Below are 18686 nucleotides of genomic sequence, written 5' to 3'. Positions count from 1 at the left end.
TAACACTGAAGTGATATTTGCAATCAATGCCGTTATTTCACGGTGACCTGTAATTGATTTTGAGATGTACAGTTGTGCAAAATTAATTCAGTCCGGTAATTCTTTAAAGTGTCTTTACTCTGTACTTAATGGTGAAATAAATTTCTTCTGGTATAATGTCTCGCATTTGTTTTTTTACTCGTCGCCACGTGACTTTCTTTTGTTTAAAAAGTGTCCATTTTACAAGTTCTTTTGTTTAAAAGTGTCCGATTTACTAGTAAATCGGACAGTTTTTAACAAAAGAACTGTCCGATTTACTAGTAAATCGGACACTTTTAAACAAAAGAACTTGTAAATCGGACACTTTTTAAACAAAAGAAAGCCAGGTGGTATATAATAAAATATTCGGTTATGGAAATTAGAGAGCATGGTTAGAACAATAGGCACGAGGCGGAGAGTGGTATTAACTTCAGTAAAAGTTTCATATTTATGACATTTTTATCAACAGATCATTTGCATATTTGATGAAGCTTGAATAAGGCAGTGTATCAAAAAGCATTTGATTGAACTTCTTGATTATTACGGGAAGGCTCCATTAACTTGGATGGTACCTGAAACCCGAGTTGCTGCCTGTCAACTCAGGTGACAATCAGAAGATTTTTAATTCCCAAAGGTGTTAATCTTCCATTGTTGCGTTTATCTTATCCAGCTGGTGCTATGATAGGAACGTCAGGGCTGTAACGACTCACTCAATACCACGGGCACACACATATGCTTGCACAGGGAACTATGTTGACAGGAAAAAGTGAACTACCCACTTTTCAATGCAAGTAGTCTAGTTTCTTCTTCAATTTAGGCTCTAAAGTTTTAGAAATATGGTGAAACAAAATATCGTTCTTCGTTCATTTGTATTCAAGTTTCCTATTTTCGCACGCTTCACTTCAGTAACGCTCATTGATCATATATGTAAATGTGATCAGAACAGCATGGAACGTTCTTTCCTCGTGTCCAGCTTTTTCATGGAAATGCAAACAACGTAGCGTGTCCTTACTCCAAGAGCTGCGCGTATCCTGTGACATCTTTGATAAAAAGAACGAAATCAATATTTTGCTAGCCAAAAACAGTTTGTAACCGTATTGCAACTCTTACATATAAGAAAAGAGAAATGGTAGAGGCAGTTGACGAGGCCGGCCGGTGGACAGTAGCACGAGTAATTGACTGTGACACAGAGCCAGAAGACAATGGAAAAATTTCAGTGACTTTACAAGGGTGGAGTAGAAAATTCAATATGACTGTTTCTCCCAAAGTCAAAAGACAAAGTCCTACTCTTACGCAGAAAATCAATGTTTTCAAGCGTAGACTTTCCCTTCCGCTAAGGGACCGTTCAGTTTTACGGCGGGGGGGGGGGGGGGCGGCAAAATCCAGGGGGGGTTCATCGTAATTTTGGAGTCTGCAAAGGGGGTCATCGCTTTTTCACTGGTAGGAAAGAGGGGGTCACCACATTTTCAAAAACATAATACCAACAATAAAGTTCACTTTATGCCATGGCCATGATCGACCCTCTTTACCGGCGGGCCGCCTTTGGCGGCCCACTACAATAAATATACATTATGTATTACCCATGACCCTCTTAACGGGCAGACGCCTTTGGCGGCCCATTCCCATTAGGTTTACTTCATGCAATGGCCATGATCCGACCCTCTTTACCGGCGGCCCACTACAATAAATTGACTTTATGTAATACCCCACGGCAATCTTACTGTAAAATTCCCAATTGAAGCCGCGGCTTGTATTACAAACATTTTTGAGGGACCCCTGGGATCACGCACTGAATAATGGTAATGGCCGCGCGCCTTCAGCGGCCCTGTCCAGTAAAGTCTACTTTATGCAATAGCCATGATCGACCCTCTTTACCGGCGGGCCACCTTTGGTGGCCCACTAGAATAAAGTTGACTTTACGTAATGGCCATGACCCTCTTAAGTCTAGCAATGTGACGGCTGTGGTGTTGACTCAATCACTTAATCCGCTGATACGGACAGCGGATTAACAAGTTGCAATGTTTTCGGAGCAATTACAGTGGTGTATACACAAGTTGGAGAGGAGAGAAGGACTTGTCGGTAATATATAAAGCAGTCAGACGGTGTGGAGTTGATCTCTTTATTTGAAATATCACGGTCAAAATTAATAAAATCAAATAAGGTAAACCGTTGCACACAAAAAAACCCCGTCCCCTCCCAAGGGTCCTTTCATCTGTTCCCTGTGGCTGTAGTCGGGAAAGCAAGGTTGGCCTCGAGAGCGATTCCCAGTACAGTACACGTTTGCACATCGCGGTACTACAGGCTAATACTAGATAGCAACAAGTTCAGCGCGTAAATTGCTAGACTTCATATAGCAACATCGGCACATCTGAAATGTCATCTCCGGCTTGCAAGACAACAAAAATATCAAAATATTATTATGAAAACCAAAATTTCGGGGCTGGGAGCGAAACATTGCTGAAAAGTAGCCGTCCTAAATACGTAAGTAACCGAGTAACCGGTTTATTTGGCCGGCATCCGGCTAAAAATGAACACGCTGCAAACAGAGAGGATTGTTGCGATGAACAAGTAGCCTTTGGCTTTTTGACCAGAAAAATAAGTGTGTTCATTGATAATTCAAAGACTGGATCCGTTGACACCAAAGTTTGCTCGTGATTTTCATTGTATTGCATGCACCTTTTTGCAATGCCACTCATTGAGTCTGAACTGAAATTGAAAGAGTACTGATTTTTGCTACCGTACTTTCTTTTATAGGGTTATCATGACGGGACGCTTGCATCTAAAAAACAGTGCACTTTTTTGGGCTCTTTCTGCACTGATAATATGCAATCTAAAGTAGTTATATCAGATATAATCAGACATTACATAACACTTAGTCAACAACTTCAGATACCAATAGCTTGGCCGGTACTACTTTATGCCAAGGTATTGTACAGTGAAGCGGCACAAACTCAGTCTCGTGTAAACCTTGACGACAGTATTATCATTTCAGGATATCGGAATTTGTTCCTACTTTTATTAATTTGAACTAACATATGGCTTGTGGTATATTTATAGTTCCTATTCTGTGAAAATTAGGGTACAATGTTCAAAGAAGTTCAAGGCGAACGATTATCTGTGTGAGTGAAGTGTGTAAGGCAGAGATGTCTTCCCCGTACACCCACTTAATCGCTATCTCTAATCACATATTGCAAACAGCTTATGAGATGGCAAATAACTTTAATTAGGAGCTCCATACCCCTTGAAACCCCTATTTCAAGGGGTGAATGTGCATTGAATATGCATTGTTTTTTAGATGGAAACGTCCCCTAATGTAAACATCTTCAGTTTGTCTCCTTTCGATCGTACAGAGATATTGTGTGACAGAAAAACTTTAGTTCAAAGGGCAATGATCTTTGTGAACATACCCTCAACCAGCTTAAATAGCTTTTCGTATGCAAAATCAGCGTACGTTAATTAACCGCTGGTATTGTTTAAACAGCATTTTATTGAAAGGGATTCTATAGTACCATTATTTTTGTAAACTCTTCATGCAATTTTATGAACTAAATGATGACCTCAAAGTAACAGCAAGTGCTGGACGGCACTTTTAACGCTGGTCGGAAATCCTGAGTGCGACCGGCGTGGGCCATGCTAAAAGTAGTTCCGGCAGTGCTAATGTTTTGTTTACACTAAAAGATAATCTGTTCGCATATGTTGACATAGAGATTAATCCTCTGATAACCAACTCGGGTTAGTCGGGTACTTCTAAGTTAATGGAGCGTTCCCCTAATGGTACATTGGTCATACTTGGATTTATTCACACTAAAAATACGATGACCTTGTAGTACTGATTAAAAACTTGTACTGTATAATGAAATTTTGTACTAGGGCTATGTGTCAAAAGTGAATCTGATATGATATGAACTTATTTTGGTATGGCCATAAGACTTCTAAGCTTCAGCAGCTATACTTACTTTAAGTCATGCTTGAAATTTATGAGTATGTCATATTATTATTTTCTCATTTACACATTTGATGCCTTCTAGTAATTAGACCATGAACAAAACTGAATGGAATGGATTTGATCCAAGCTGCATTTAACATACTTTTGCTTAAAGAGGCATTCCCACTTGGTAACATTTTAAAAACACATTTAATGCCAACTGTCGATATTTGACGTGGTGACTCTGAGCGGATCGCGAGATATCGATGAAAAACATGTCATTTCCCGAGCGTATTTTTCACATCCCGAAGTTTTACGATCGGTTCTGGTTATGACCCGAAATCCCCCCGAAAGTGTGTTGTTGTGCTGATTGACGATATTCTAAGGAATCCAAAAACGTTCGAATTACGCAATTAATTTACCTCCTACTGCGATGACTTTATATACATCATTATCAATGCCTTTACCTCTGATAATTCTTTTTTAAAAATTCTCCTTAGTTTTTGTCGTTTTCATTATTCTCAATCAGTAGTACTAAATTTTTAAACAATACCACATAGATATCAGTTTTTACTTGTAAAATATTAGTTGCCTCTGATGACTACATTTTGTCGTCTGCCACACAGTTACGCGAGGTTCGATACATAGCGACCGCCACGTGTGGTATGCACGCATACCACGCGGCGGCCACTATGCATATTATGCATCAACCGCACCTATCTGTGCTAGTCACCTATGCGAATTCTGGTGGAATCAGCAAACTTTGTTTTTCAGGTTTTTTTGCCGAGTCAGTAGGACTCGGCTTTCTCCCATGGGACATGACCGCTCACCAACGCGAGTGGTACTGCTGTGGCGTACAGCAGTGTCAGCGTAGACTCGTACTCCATAGCTTAGTTGACAATTGTAACGTCATGCCTCAAATGACGTCAAAGAAATAATGGAACACAAGTTATTTATACAACAACTTGTCCGCGAGGACGTGGATTTATTCCAGGCCCAAAAACATGTGCCTCAACAACAACAAAAACGCACGCGCAAGCTGATACTACTTATCTGCAGAGGTGAACAGGTCTATCTGATGGAGTTCAGTTTTTGTCCATAACGTTACACCTTTCCTTCTTTGCAAAGCATGTGCGCATCTCAGAACACAATGAATACAGAATAATGAAACCATGGAATTTCTCAAATCAAAAATTGTTCCAAATGATTATATGCAAATATTTGAAAGATGAGTCAGTTCTTTAAGCAACATAGTCTCTGAGATATGTTGGTGGTGTTGACACACGACCACTGCGCGTTCTAGTCATGCTGCTCTCCACTCTCGGTGGCGACTTTGGTTTTACGGGCGAACTAGACACTTTACATCTCTGGATTCACATTTCATCTGGCTTTGAACTGGTTGTTTCCATGGAGATGAAAGAGCTTGTAGCTGCTCAGAGGTAGTACTCTTTGAAGTACTTGCTTTCTGTTGTTGTACTCGTGGACGTGGCAGTAATAGAGGAGAGTCTGGTATGAATGACTCAGCGGACTTCCTGAGGAATTTACGATTTCTCCTGAACACTCGCCCACCTTCGTTTCTCACACTGTATGATCTCACATCGACCTGTCCTAGTACTTGTGCTTTAATCCATTTTCCGGACTTTTCATGGGTAAGTGGCTTGATGCGTACTATGTCACCTTTCATCAAACTTGACATTTCCTTTGCACCCTGACTGTTGTAGTGTTTGGTTTGCACAAGTTTCCTTTTGTACAGTTGGTCTTGTATACCATCCACTACTTTTGGTTTGAGTAACTTCCTGGCCGTAGGTAGTAGGGTCTTGGTGCGTCTACCAAACAATCGTTGTGCTGGAGAGGCTGTGATACCCTCGCTTGGAGTATTTCTCCAGTCAAGCAATGCAAGGTGAAAGTCTGTTCCGGCCTCTTTAGCTTTCTTCATCAACGTTTTTGCCGTTTTCACAGCATTCTCCACCTTACCATTACTTTGGGGGTACTCTGGTGAGCTTGTGATATGTTCAAACTCGTAGGCTTTGGCAAAATCCTGGAACTCCCTTGAGCTATAGGGATTGTTGTCACTGTGTAACTGATCAGGAATACCATGGACTGAAAAATGTCTCTTGGTCTTCTTGATAATTTCTGTTGCAGTTTTCTCATACAATCGGTCAACATCGAAGTAGTTTGTGTAGTAATCCACTGTACAAAGGTAGTGTCTACCGTTAAATGTAAATATGTCCGAACCAATCTTCTCCCAGGGTCTCTCTGGAATATCATGGCATATCAGTGGCCCTTTCTGCTGATTTCTTTGGTATGTATTGCAGACATCACATCTGGAGATGAAGTCTGTCAGCTCTGCATTCATTCCTGGCCAATAAACGACTTCTCTCTGGCTCACTCAAACAACTTTGTATACCAAGGTGTGCACTATGTAGCTTTTCTCGTATTTTTGGCCTCAACTTTATGGGTACAACACATCTCAGGCCCTTGAAAATGACCCCATCTTGCACTGCAAGTTCATCTCTGCTGTTGAAGTAAACATGTACTTCTGGTGGCAGGTCTTTAATCTTTAATCTTTAATCTTTATTTCTTATATAGCGCATTACATTAAAAATAATCTCAATGCGCTTTACACTTAAAATCAACTAAGAGAAGGATGAAACAAAAATTGTTATAAACTGACAGTAAAAAAGCAAAGTTAAAATTAGCAACATGTTATAAAAATTCATCATAAAAACTACAAAAATTATGAATAAAAAGACGTAAAAAGGTGAGTTTTCAGTTTACTTTTAAAAACATCGAATGACTGAACCGCTCGAATATGTAATGGCAGAGAATTCCATAAGCGAGGTGCACAAATTGAGAAAGCCCTATCACCGTAATACACTGTGTTTCCTATTGGCTGATATAAATTTACAACACTGGAGTGAGAGCGAAGTGTGCGCTGAGTGTCACGGACTGTAAGCAATTCACCTAAATACTTTGGAGCGTGACCATTGAGTATCTTATAAGTGATGCCAAGAATTTGAATTCTATCCTTTGCTTAACTGGAAGCCAATGTAATCTGTAAAGACAAGGTGTGATATGATCTGTTTTTCTTGTTCTAGTAATTAAACGAGCTGCAGAGTTCTGAATCGTTTGCAGCTTTTGAATCTCATAAGCTGGCAGGCCAAAAAGCAAACTGTTACAATAATCTAAGCGAGACGTGATGAAAGCGTGAACAAGTTTCTCCGTGGTGCTCTGATCTAAGATGTTACGAATTTTCCCTATCTTCCATAACGCATGGGGGCTGACCTACAAACATTAACAACATGGGCCAGTCTTCTGATCTGGCCAGCCTTTCAATATAGTTTGTTTCAGAGGCTGCAGTGTTGGGTCGTTAGCTGTTTTCACCTGTATTTCACGAAGTTGTGGTTCCGAGATAGGCAGGTAGTCAACCATGTGAATACTCTATACTTCCTTCTCTACTTCAGATCTGTCGCCAATATCTAGTGAAGCTCTTGATAGAGTGTCTGTAAGGTACATTTCCTTACCACATTTATAGCGGATTTCCACATTGTAGTTGTTCAATCTCATTAGAAGTCTCTGTAGACGGCGTGGTGCTGAGGCTAACGGTTTCCTATGTATGGAAACTAATGGTTTATGGTCTGTCCATAATGTTACTCTGCGGCCATAAACATACTGATGGTTGCGTTCCATACCGAAAACTTGAGCAAGAAGCTCCTTCTCTATCTGTGAGTATTTCTGCTCAGCAGCTATAAGTCATTTACTGGCATAGGTGACTGGCTGACCTTGCTGCATGAGTACAAATCCAAGGCCTTTGGAAGATGCATCACCCTGCCCTTCTGTCGGTAGTCCAGGGTCAAAGTATCTCAATACTGGGGCAGCAGTCACTGCTCGTTTGATTTTCTCAAACGCTTCATCTTGTTCCCGAGACCATTTCCATTCAACACCTTTGTGAGTGAGTCTTCGTAGTGGCTCACACATATCTGACAAACCACACAGGAACTTTGATAGGTATTTCACCATTCCAACCACTCGCTGCACTCCAGCTGTATCTGTTGGCTTCTCCATTTTTTGTACTGCTTCCACTTTCTTCGGATCTGGCTTCAGGCCTTCATTGGTTAACAGATGTCCATAGAATGGCATCTCAGTGAGTCTCAACTCTAGTTTATCTTTGTTTAGTCTGATATTTTTCTATCTGCATCGTTCTAACAGGCGTATCATGTTTCTGTCCTGATCTCTGTTTGCTTCCTCTATGGTATCACCCTGACCTAGTATCAGAATATCATCTGCAATCTTATATACACCTGGCAGGCCTTCTAAGTTCTGGTCAAGTTTCTGCTGGAAATACTCAGGTTCAGGTGAGATACCGAATGGCATTCTCAACCATCGATATCGACCCCATGGGGTCTGAAATGTAGTCAGTAAGCTTGACTCTTCATCTAGCTCTATCTGCAGGAAGCCCTCTTTTAGGTCTGCTTTACTGAAGACCTTAGCTTTAGTGAGCTCTGGTAAAACATCTTCAATGACTGCAAATCGAAACCATCAAAACAACAAATATGCAGTTAGGCAACCGATGAAGTTTCTTTCAGTAACGGATCGGAGGATAGTTTTGATGCCGAAATTTTCAATTTGTCACCTGTAACTGTGGATTTGTACCTGTCAAAGTTCTTCATTAAAGCGAGACAATGGACAGAATATGAACCGGACACGCAGACAACTTATCAACGGGCATCGATAGGTATTTTTCGGAGAACGGGTACAAATTTTCCATATGCCGGGATGTAGTATTTGCGATTCTCAGGAGACAATTCGAGCCAAATGATCTGATCTGAAAGCAAAAGGTAAAGGAAACAAATCCCGTGCCAGCGAACCCCTGACGGACAATGAAACCCTGATGATGCGCGAAAAAGGGATGCTCGGTAACCATTCACCAGAATCGCTAATGTTTACAGTATAGTGGAATAATACCACACTATTGGGATTTCGAGCATCAGATGAAAACAAGAAATTGCTCTGGGGAGATGTCAAATTAAAAGTTACAGCTTTGGTTAGAGAGTACGTTGAATTTAATGAACGGGACAACAAATCCGCTCCAGACAATTGCAATGTACCCAAGATGTTCACCGTTGACAACAAGGCCATCTGTCCGATCGAAACGTACAAGCTGTATCGTGACCATCGACCTGTTGAAATGTGTACGGACGACGCACGTTTTCATCTCGCCATCAATTGCAAGCCGATTGGCAATATTTGGTATAAGCGACAGCCAATGGGGAAGAACAAATTTGAAAACATCGTGCAGACTATGGCCGAGAGAGCAGGTGTACCGGGACGTAAAACCAACCACAGCGCGCGGAAAATAGCCATCCAAAAGCTCCGCGATAGTGGCATCCCCCCAACCCAAATCATGCAGCTTTCTGGTCATCGAACTGTTCAATCAATCAATTCCTCACGTCCGACATTTTGATTGGCTTTGATAACGACCGGCAGTTGGTGATACTAACCGTTTACCGGCAAGTCATGTCTACCCAGCTAAATCAGGTTTGAATTCAAGTTCTGGGCAATATGCTCTGGCAGCAGCAGCAGCGGGAATGTTTACAGGTGCTACGATGACGGGCTGTACCGTGAACGTTACAATAGATGTCGCTGGGTCGTCAGGGTTTGTGCCGCAGCCACAACGAAGACGAAGGGCAGTCATATATGACACTAAGCGAAAGCTCACCGGAATGAACGTTGAATGACCAAGTTTAAACATTTCACAATGAAGCTTGTTTAAAGACGTGTTTCTTCATTCTTGATTGCAAAGGAGATTCATGTTTCTCTGATAACCTTGAATTGTCGCATTGTTCTGTTAGGCGAGCGGCAGACACATCTATTTTTCACACTTAATTTACCCACCTTACATACGGCCACATCCTACGTCATTTGAAAGTTTATTATATCTACTTCAAGAACATTGACGATGTGGAACTGCCAAGTAGGGCCATAACCCCACAATTTGCATAATTTACACGGGTATCCAATTTTCATAAATGCGATATAAAATTATAAATTTTATTGTTAAGTACTATAAACATACTTTAAAACTAATGAGTGATATACCAAATGACAGTTATTTGCATGTAGAATACAACATGGATATCCAAAGAGACATTTAAATTGATTTCACTGAAATATTTTCATATTGATTGTGAAAAAAAATATTTTCCCCTTTTGCATAACTTTATTTTAAAAATTTTAACACATGCAGCCACATCCATCAACCACATCAAACGTCACTTGAAAGCTTGTTCTCTCTACTTTATGAAAATGGACAATGTTGAGTTGTCAAGTAGGGCCATAGCCAGTAAGTTGCATAATTTACACGGGTACTCAATTTGCATAAATGCGTAGCCCGTAAGTTGCATAATTTACAAGGGTACTCAATTCGCATAAATGCGATGTAAATTCAGAAATTTACTGTTAACTACTCTAAACATACTTTTAAAGTATCGAGTGATATGTCAAATGAAAGGTTTTTGCATGTAGAATACAACTTTGATATCCAAAGAGATATTTAAATTAATTTCACTGAAATATTTTTATATCTATATTGAAAAAATATTTTTCCTTTTGAATAACAATATTTTAAAAAATTTAACGCATACAGCCACATCATACAGCCACATCATACGTCATTTGAAAGCTCATTATCTGTTCTTCAAGAAAATTGACAATGTTGAGCTGTCAAGTGAACCGTAGCCCCTAATTTGCATAATTCTCATGTGTACGCAAATTACAGACATGCGATATAAAATTAGGAATTTATTAACTACTCTAAACATACTTTAAACTATCGAGTGCTATAACAAATGAAAGGTATTTGCATGTAGAATACAAAATAGATACCAAAAGAGATATTAAAATGATTTTATTGAAATTATTTCATAATTATATTGAAAACATATTTTCCCCTTTTGAATAACAATATTTTAATGATCTTAACACATACAACTACATCATACAGCCATATAATACGTCACATGAAAGCCTATTACGTCTGCGTCACGAAGATTGACGATATGCAGCTGCCAAATAGAGCCATAATTCTTTAATTTGCATAATGCACATGGGTACCTATTTTGCATGAGTCCGATATAAAATTATAAAAATCTATAGTTATGCCCTCTTCACTTGCTTTTAAACTATCGAGTGATATATCAAATGAAAGGTAGAATAGAACTATGAATTCCGAACACGTATCTAAAATATTCTTATTGAATATCGTAATTTTAATCGCGAATATGTTGACTTATTTTTAATATTCATAAAATTGCGCAGTAAATGCCCACATTATGCGAAATAAGAATAAAATATATACAAATTAAAAATAATTATGCAACACACTGAACAAATATCGCTCTGACTGAGATTCAGAGACAATGTATGACTATCACTGGAACCCAACATGAGCTTAATAAATTCATGTCAAACATAAAAATGCATCCTACTCTTAAATTTTAGAAATATCTTCTCAAAAAATCACATCTCTAGACTTCATTATTTGAGAAGGTCATCGATGTAACAAATTAACATTCTCGACTTAAGAACACACACTCAAAACCAACAGGTTCCAGTTCATGCAATCAAACAGCAACATTCAAGGATTTGTTAAAGGCAAAACATTACGATACATTAGAACAATTATGCCACAACTATACGATACAAAAAAAAGATTTTTTCGAGATAAAAGTAATGACGTAAAAATAAAAAGTAAAAGCAATTCTAAATCTTGTTTGATTATTTCTAACTTTAGAACAATCGGATGACATTTAATTGTTATTTTACTTTCATTGAATTGCCTTTGAAACTTTGGAATTGCAAAAAGTAAAAGGGAACCAAAACATTTTCAGGTCCCCTATAGGCAGATCAAAATTTTCAAGTGCTCCTCTACTATCCCTCAAAATTTCTATTCCTCCCCAAATTCCTCCACCCCTCACCATTATTTTTGAACGTAGCACATACATAACAAACAGAAATATAGCGTTACACCTATGCCAAACAAAACCTACAACAGCTTGATCTCCGGCTCACATGAGCATACACAAACACAACCAGACCGAAACGGTAGACATTCTAGTTTCCTTTAAAACTTGAACAAACTTAACTTCAGTGAAACAACGTGGTCAATTAGTGCACACGTTTCACCAACCGAAAATGAATTTTAAGCGACTGATGAAGACAACTCTATTCTCGAAAGGTAGCATCAAAGGATATTCTTTCAACTCCAGTGCGATCTCTTGACTTCTACTTTAAGGAAATCGGCCAGTGCAATAAGGTAGTCTTTTTTGAGGAATCAAATGCGTCTGATCAAGGTCATCCATAAATTCGTCTGGCTTGAATTCGCCATGATCAAATTTCGCTGAGTTCACAGTGTAGTAGTTTTGAAAAGGCTGTCAAAATTTTGTCAAACAGCTCTAAATATTCGTATCCCGGACAGGCCCAATTTGTTACGTGCAGAGAAAACGAACAAAAGGGTGAACTCAGCAATTAACGTTTAAACAAAATTTATTACGAAAATAAAACTAAGTCAGGGATAGAGTACAAGCTTTAAAAGTGACAGACTACTTATCTCAGCTGGGACGGCAAAGCTCCTGTCTCAGAGTTGTAACAGTCAGTCAGATGAATGAACAGTCCTTTGGCTTGCAGGCTTGAAGTTGCACAAAGTCCACAGTATAAATCCAGCGTTGGCAGTGAAGGTCTTGAAAAGTCTTGAGAATGACTTGCTGCTGGAGTTTCGAAACAATTATAGTAACACACAAGAGACGCGATCCCAAAAGTCTGACTGGAAGCTGTGCACAGGCATATAAGAACAATCTAGAACTTTTATTGACATGCTAATTACTGTTCTAAAATTATCTCTCTTACACAACTAATTACATTTTCCAGAACATTCCAAACATGACTAATTGAATTCAAGGTTGTGAGGTCATTAAGGGTAGTGACCTTGAGAATGTTCTAGACTAATTGAACTCAGGTCATGATGAGTGCGGGGGAAAATGACCTACATAACACACCCCCTCTTCAAAAAAAGAAAATTTTTCAAAGAAAAATCTTTCTTTTACAAATGTAATCTTAAAGGTGTGAACAACAATAAGCTCTAAATACGAGAGAGACAGTCTGCAATTAAATTGTCTCTACCTTTGATATGTCTAATGTCAAGATTAAACTCCTGTAACATTAAACTCCATCCTAGCAATCTCTGATTTAGATTTCCTTTAGATTTCTGCAGAAAAACAAGAGGGTTGTGATCAATATAAACCACTATAGGCTGATTTGAAGAAGTAATATAAACTTCAAAATGCTGTAAAGCTAATATCAAAGATAAACACTCTTTTTCAACTGTAGAGTAGTTTCTCCGGGATTTGTTTAATGCGTGAAAAGTAGCAAACAGGATGATCTGTCCCATGACTATCCTCTTGCAATTTGATATTGGAAAACTAGAAATGGCACTGAATTTGGCATAAAGTATGCATGGCAAAGTCCAGTTATTTTTATTGAGTTTGATAAAGTCATTTTTGGCAAATACTTGGCTTCCTCTTGGAGATATTCCGCTTTCGCAGGATTCAGTCCGTCTGGATGTTGTTCCACTGGATTACTGTCGCAGACATCTTTGTTGTGGTAGGTTATGTTTGTCCTCGTTGGAACATCTTGAAACAAATGTTCACAAATTGGTTCTTTCAGCTGTTGTTGTTGTTCTGGCTGGAGGTGTGCCAACTTTGTAGACTCCAGATTCTCCATGATTCCTGAGTTCTGAAGCTTGACCGAGCCCAGCTTTGAGTTTAGAGTATTTTCACTCAAGTCAGTTTCAGTATCAGTATCTTCATAATGGTTTGAACTGACTACACTGACAGGCTTTGTTTTAGTAGGATTATTCCTATCCACATATGGCTTAAGCATATTTATGTGACATAGCTGTTTTTGTTTTCGCCTGTCAGGTGTTATTATGATGTAATTTAAATCACTCAATTTCTTATCAATTAGGTATGGCCCAAAGTAACGAGCATGGAGTGGTTTGCCAGGAATTGGAAGTAGAACAAGAACTTTTGACCTGGTTCAAATTTCCGTTTTGAGGTGCTTTTATCGTATTTGATTTTCATTGACTGCTGAGATGACTCAAGATTTTCTCTGGCTAATTCACATGCTTTAGAGAGTTTTGTACGAAAATCTGACACATATTGCAAAATATTCAGACAATCATCGTTGTCTGATAAGAATTTCTCTTTAACGAGCTTTAGTGGGCCACGGACTGTGTGTCCAAATACAAGCTCAAATGGGCTAAAACCAAGAGACTCTTGAATTGACTCTCTAACAGCAAAGAGCAGAAAATGAATTCCTTCATCCCACTGCCTCTCTGTGTCAAAACAGTAGGTCCTAATCATGTTTTTCAAAGTTTGATGAAATCGCTCAAGAGCACCCTGACTTTCTGGGTGATAGGCGGATGACCTATACTGTTTAATGCCTAGCTGATCCATTACTTGTTGAAAAATTCCAGACATAAAGTTGGAGCCTTGATCGGACTGGACACATTTAGGGAGGCCGAATAAAGTGAAAAATTTGACTAAAGCTCTCACTATAGTCTTTGTCTTTATGTTTCTCAGTGGTATGACTTCTGGGGACCGAGTTGATGTACACATTATTGTCAACATGTACTCATTTCCTGATCTTGTTTTTGGTAGGGGCCCAACACAGTCTATTAGTATATTACTAAATGGTTCTTGAAATGCAGGAATTGGCTGTAAAGGGGCCTTTGGAATGGTCTGATTTGGCTTTCCTACAATTTGACATGTGTGACAAGTTTTACAGAAATGTGCTACATCCTGCCTGAGATAAGGCCAATAAAAGTGACTGAGAATTTTATGATACGTTTTCCTGACTCCTAAGTGACCAGCCCAGGGGTTTTCATTGGCCAGGCGCAATATTTCAGCACGATAGGACTTTGGAACCACAATTTGATGTTTTATAGCCCAATCGTCATCAACCAAGACATCTGGAGGTCTCCATTTACGCATGAGAATACCAGATTTTGTATAATAGGAAACAGAGCTATTTGAAGTTTCACCTTCATCATCTACCCTGTCAAACAAAGACAAAATATCTGGGTCTTTGTGTTGTTCCGCAATGAGATTTGATCTAGAAAATGTCTGACTTTGGTCAGCAGAAGTTTTACTGTAAGTTTCAAATCCACGAGGGATAACGGAATAATCCGTGTCAAATACCTGACTGAGAAAGGTGTCATTTAAGTCAACATCTGTGACATTATTTTTGAGAGTATTTTGATTCTCAGTAGTTTTCTTTGACATGGCTCGAGTAATAGCACATGAAGGAAAAAGGCCGGGAATTTTTCCTCTATTGGATCTGGATTCTGATCTAAACTAGGATTATCAGTCACAAGTGGATTAGTAATGACCTTGTCCCCAGCAGGGTCGTTTCCAAGAAGAAGGTGAATCCCTTCAAAAGGTAAAAAAGGCCTAATACCTAAAGTCACAGGTCCAGAAACAAAGTCCGAAGACAAATAGACATTATGGAGAGGAACAGGAATGTAGTCATTACAATCTACCCCCTTAATAAGAACTTTAGAACCTGAAAATGACTTCAGAAAACAGCAGGGTATCTGCCAACTAAAGAGACTGGGACGCCCCGGTATCTCTTAAAATTTTGACAGGGGTAGCGGAAGAGAAATCACTAGAAAGTGATATAAAACCATCATGAATAAATGGTTAGAAAATACCCATATACTATCTTGAGAAGAATTGACCTTGACCTCATTAATTGGGGATGAGAGGGGTTTAACCTCAGAAAATGTGTTGCACACATTATTAGACTTAATTGAGTTGATGAAAAAATAAAGCCGGTGGGCTTAGATCCACTTTGACCACTTTGACCTTCACGTTTTCTTTTCAATTTGAAACAATCTGACATTAAATGGCCGTCTTTCTTACAATAATTACAAGAAAGTGTACCGAACTGTTTGTCAGAAGGAGATTGAGACTTGGGATCTGATGATGTGGAAGTGTTACTTGAACTCTGTGAACTGCTGTCATTTGATTTTCTACTCTCCTTTGAGAAATTCTTGGATGAAAAGGAGGAGTTAAATTTACCTGCATTGTTTCTGTATGTAAAGGACTGGGATGGTTTGCTGAGAAATGAAGATTTGTGGGTCAATGAATAATCATCGGCCAAACGTGCAGCAACCTCCAATGTATCTGCCTTTTGTTCATTGATAAACGTCTTGATGTCACTCCGAATGCACCTCTTAAATTCCTCAATCAAACAAGTTGTCGTAATTTGTCATAATTCTGACTGACCTTTTCCGAAGAACACCAACGGTCGAACAGTTGTTCTTTTGTCCGAGCAAATTCAACATAAGTTTGATCCTTCACCTTCTCGCAATCCCTAAATTTCTGACGGTAAGCTTCAGGCACCAATTCATAGCCCTTGAGAATTAATTCCTTCACAGAATCATAATTTGAAGCCTGCTCTACTGACAACTAAATGTAAATTTCTCTGGCTTTACCCACCAAAGCACTCTGCAAAAGCATAGACCAGGACTCCTTAGGCCAATTCAGACTCTGAGCAATTTTCTCAAAATGAAGGAAATATTTATCAACATCCTTTTCTTGGAAAGGGGGAACTAACCTGAAATGCTTGGTGATGTCAAACTTGTCTGAAGGGAAGGGTTTTCCTGACTGTCCAAGCTCTAAACGTTTTATTTCTACCTGTAACCACTGTGCTTCTAATCGCAATTCTTTTTCTCTCTGTCTTTCTTCCATTTCTAATCTTTCCTGCCTTTCTTTTTCTTTCTGTCTTTCTTCCAATTGCAATCTTTCCTGCCTTTTCCTTTCTTCCATTTGTAATTTTTCCTTTTCTAATGCCTGTCTCTCTTTTTCCATTTGTAATTCTTTTTCTTTTTCTAATGCCAATGTTTTTAGCTCGAAATCTGCCTGTATTTCCAATTCTAATTTTCTAAGTTCAAAGGAAGATTCAGGCTCATAATCATGCTAGACGGATTCCTCAAATTTGCCTACACTGACAATATTGAACTGAATTCCTTCTTGCGCATAGATCTCTTGACTTCTACTTTAAGGAAATCGGCCAGTGCAATAAGGTAGTCTTTTTTGAGGGAATCAAATGCGTCCTGATCAAGGTCATCCATAAATTCGTCTGGCTTGAATTCGCCATGATCAAATTTCGCTGAGTTCACAGTGTAGTAGTTTTGAAAAGGCTGTCAAAATTTGGTCAAACGGCTCAAAATATTCGTATCCCGGACAGGCCCCAATTTGTTACGTGCAGAGAAAAAGAACAAAAGGGTGAACTCAGCAGTTAACGTTTAAACAAAATTTATTACGAAAATAAAACTAAGTCAGGGATAGAGTACAAGCTTTAAAAGTGTACAGACTACTTATCTCAGCTGGGACGGCAAAGCTCCAGTCTCAGAGTTGTAACAGTCAGTCGGATGAATGAACAGTCCTTTGGCTTGCAGGCTTGAAGTTGCACAAAGTCCACAGTATAAATCCAGCGTTGGCAGTGAAGGTCTTGAAAAGTCTTGAGAATGACTTGCTGCTGGAGTTTCGAAACACTTATAGTAACACACAAGAGACACGATCCCAAAAGTCTGACTGGAAGCTGTGCACGTCCCTTTTATACCCATGTGCTTACATAAAGGCATATAAGAACAATCTAGAACTTTTATTGACATGCTAATTACTGTTCTAAAATTATCTCTCTTACACAACTAATTACATTTTCCAGAACATTCCAAACATGACTAATTGAATTCAAGGTTGTGAGGTCATTAAGGTAGTGACCTTGAGAATGTCCTAGACTAATTGAACTCAGGTCATGATGAGTGTGGGGGAAATGACCTTAATAACAATATATATATACATATATATATATATATATATATATATATATATATATATAATATTATGCTATTGCCTTGGTTACAACATCACAAGGAAATGTTGGTATACTTGAGTAACTTAAAGAGTTTTAATATGCTGTGAATAGGCATATTATTCTCGAGACAAAGGGCATGTTTTGAGAAACACTCGCTGACCTACAAAAACTGGACATCGGTATCCGATACTAATGTAGACAAGAAGAGGTATTCATATGTTTTGAAACATACATTAAACAAGCAAAATATTCATTTTCAGACCTCATTTCAGCTATTTGTTCCCCGTGTTCTATGCACTTTTTGCACATCATAATGCATGTGGTTGCATTGATACTGTTGTTAAAATTTTTAAAGTACCGTTATTCAAAAGGGGAAAATAACTTTTTCACAACAATTATGAAAATATTTCAGTAAAATCACTTTGTATATCTCTTTGGATGTAAATTTACATATATATAAATAATATTATGCTATTGCCTTGGTTACAACATCACAAGGAAATGTTGGTATACTTGAGTTACTTAACAGGTTTTAATATGCTGTGAATAGGCATATTATTCTCGAGACAAAGGGCATGTTTGGAGAAACACTCGCTGACCTACAAAAACTGGACATCGGTATCCGATACTAATGTAGACAAGAAGAGGTATTCATATGTTTTGAAACATACATTAAACAAGCAAAATATTCATTTTCAGACCTCATTTCAGCTATTTGTTCCCCGTGTTCTATGCACTTTTTGCACATCATAATGCATGTGGTTGCATTGATACTGTTGTTAAAATTTTTAAAGTACCGTTATTC

The sequence above is a fragment of the Ptychodera flava genome, chromosome 20 (genome assembly GCF_041260155.1).
Source record: "Ptychodera flava strain L36383 chromosome 20, AS_Pfla_20210202, whole genome shotgun sequence".
NCBI classification, from domain to species: Eukaryota; Metazoa; Hemichordata; class Enteropneusta; family Ptychoderidae; genus Ptychodera; species Ptychodera flava.
The sequence above is the reverse complement of the archived record's forward strand: the minus strand, read 5'-3'. Positions refer to the sequence as shown.